Here is a 3,075-nt window from a genome sequence, read left to right as displayed (position 1 = left end):
TAACTAAATCTTGCAGGGGGACTGAAATATACTATTACAAACAATATAAATAATGTTAAATAACATTAAAGGAGGCTGTTGTGACAGCACAGTAATAATCCCAAATATAGTGGCATACTGGCAGGAATACATTCCGGCAGGGCCGGCCCGCCCATGAGGCGGGGTGAAACTTTTGCCTCAGGCGGCACTTCTGGGGGGGCGGCGCCCGTCCGTGGTGTGGGGGGCCGCCCGAGCTGGAGGGGATAGCGGGCAGGAAGGGGGTATTGGGCCTAGCGGCGGGGAGGCGGGTCGGACCCCCCCTCCCTCGCCTGGGTCCCCCGTCCTCCGCTCCCCTCCAGCTTTAAAAAGGTCCGTGCTGGCTGCAGCTATTTGTAAGAGGCAACGGGCGGGGATTACTCACCTCTTCCTCGTTCCAGGTCAGCGTGCGCTCCACTGACGTCACTTCCTGCTACGCCGCAGGAAGTGACGTCAGTGGAGCGCACGCTGGCCTGGAACGAGGAAGAGGTGAGTAGTCCCCGCCCGTTGCCTCTTACAAATAGCTGCAGCCAGCACGGACCTTTTTAAAGCTGGAGGGGAGCGGAGGACGGGGGACCCAGGTGAGGGAGGGGGGGGGTCCGACCCGCCTCCCCGCCGCTAGGCCCAATACCCCCTTCCTGCCCGCTATCCCCTCCAGCTCGGGCGGCCCCCCACACCCATGGCTTGGGGGGGGGGGACACGATTTCTTTGAAAATTGCCTCAGGCGGCAAGAAGTCTAGGGCCGGGCCTGCATTCCGGTAGTGACTAGGACAGGGTTTAAGCCTATTACACATATGAGGACTGTCACCTGAGAGGAAATGGCACTTTATCCTTTGGGTGACAGAGCAGGGCCAAGGTTTTTACAGTTGCGTTGATAGCCTCCAGATGGAGTGAGATTGAGACATATAATCAGACTGGCAGTGCCTGCTTCCCACAGTCTTGTACACATGCTAGGTTAAACGTTGCAAAGGGTCTTGTAACAACCACCTGTGCCTAGCCCCTGATCATCCTCAGCGTGACAGTGAGTGATCTGCCTAGCGGATCAATATCCAAAGGTGATCGGGGTGTGCGTGCGCTGGATCCTCCATAGGTGGTCGTTAACAGCTCTTTGGCTGAGTTTAACTTAGCATGTGTACAAGGCTGTAGGAAGTAGGCACTGTCATTCAGACTGTATGTTCCAACTTGTGCTGGAGGAGAGCCACTGCCTGATTGGAGGTAGGCAGAAGAAGCAGGGTACTGTGTCCTGTCTACTTGCTCACTAAGGCCAGTGCTTAGTTCGATGATGCAGACTACTTCTTTGCATTACTGTTCAGGCAAGCAAGTTACATTTTGTATGCAAATTCAAGCAGCTTGAAAATGTACCAAACGAATGTTGCCAAGGTGGAATTCCAATGGTTAGTTTTAAAGCTGCATACATTTGCATACAAAATCTGCATAAACCTGCATCAACCTTGAATTATTTGGATCTTATTGACCATCCCTCCTAGCTATTACACTTTGCTTTTTGTCACCCCGTGCTTGTAACGATTGGTGTCAGCACACAGAGAGAATCTGATTATTGGTGATCTGCAGTATCACCAAGAATACAGATGTATACCTGATTATTGATGATCTGCAGAATCACCAATAATACAAGTATGACTAACCTCTGGACACCTAATAATGTGTAAGTGTTTGGGTGCAACAGTAGGAGGTTATCTCCCGTGGAGCGGAAGATACAAACACCACTGCAGCCAGTGACCACCTGAGGGGCAGGTGACCTATGGCCGAGCAGGAGCTATCTCTAGAGATGAGATAGAGCAGCAGCCAGTGATTCCCTGATGGAATGGAATCAGACTGTACTGCAGCCAATGGACTCCTAATAGGAAGAGACCACTGACTGCACTGCAGGAAGGCCTCTCTGAGGTACAGGAGGTCCTTGCAGCTAACTGACACCTGGTGGATTAGTGCCAAGGAAGTACAGACAGACTAATCACTCGGGGAACAAGTGACAGCCAGGAAGGTCAGACAGGCCAGGTCGGCAACACACGAGCATATAAGGTACAAAGACAGAAGACTGATTCGGTAACCGGATACAAGCAGGGTCAGCAACTGGTAGACAGATGGGCAGAGGTACCGAATCAGAAGGCAAGAGAGAGGTCAGCAAAGCAGAAGGTCATAACAAATATACATAAGCACAATACTAATCTGAGGTGTGAGGTCCTTGGTCTCTACACCCGGGAACTGGTCTAAAGAATAACAGAGTAATGACACAGCAATCCTAAGCTTGGGTGTGAGGTCCTTGCTCTCGACACCCTGGAACTGGTCTAGAGTATAACAGAGAAATGACACAGCAATTCTAAGCTTGGGTGTGAGGTCCTTGGTCTCAACACCCTGAAACTGGTCTAGAGTATAACAGAGTAATGCAAAGGTAATCTGGCTAAGTGTGAATTCCCAGCTCCTGCCGGTTCTAACACACTGTACGATCTGACTGAGGTCTGAGTGCTCACACGTAAGTATTCGCAACGGCAGACCACCAGCAACTGCAAGGCAAGATCTATATATACTCTAGCGCTGCTCAGCGCCGCCCCCAGCCGCTCAGCCAATCAGGAGTTCCGCTGGAATCAACTGATCGTCCGGATCAGCTGATCCTTCTCCTGTTGGCATAAAGGTCCTGTCCTCTAGCGCGCGCGCGCGCGTGCGTAACTCTCCCTCCGTGTGCACTAGAAGTCCCAGACAAACCAGACATATGTTGCTGTGTGGAAACCACCAGTCTGAACGCGGAGACAGCCGCCACGCCGCCAGACCGCGCGGCGGCATCTCCGCCATTCATTACAGTGCTTTTATTAAAGTGCTTGAAAGAGATACGGAGATTAACGGACTTCAAGAAAAATAGAAAAAATACAGCGACAACCCTATAGTGTAGTAAAACAATTAGAGGAAATTTGAAATTAACAAGCAGAGGTACCCACAAACCTAGATTGCATGCTTGGCAACCATGGTGAAGGCAATGCAAAGAATGCCCATTTTCATCTGGGTATGTGGTATCCTCTATAGCACAGGTATCAAAGACAAGGCCAA

The sequence above is a fragment of the Hyperolius riggenbachi genome, unplaced genomic scaffold (assembly GCF_040937935.1).
Source record: "Hyperolius riggenbachi isolate aHypRig1 unplaced genomic scaffold, aHypRig1.pri scaffold_247, whole genome shotgun sequence".
Lineage (NCBI taxonomy): Eukaryota > Metazoa > Chordata > Amphibia > Anura > Hyperoliidae > Hyperolius > Hyperolius riggenbachi.
The sequence above is the reverse complement of the archived record's forward strand: the minus strand, read 5'-3'. Positions refer to the sequence as shown.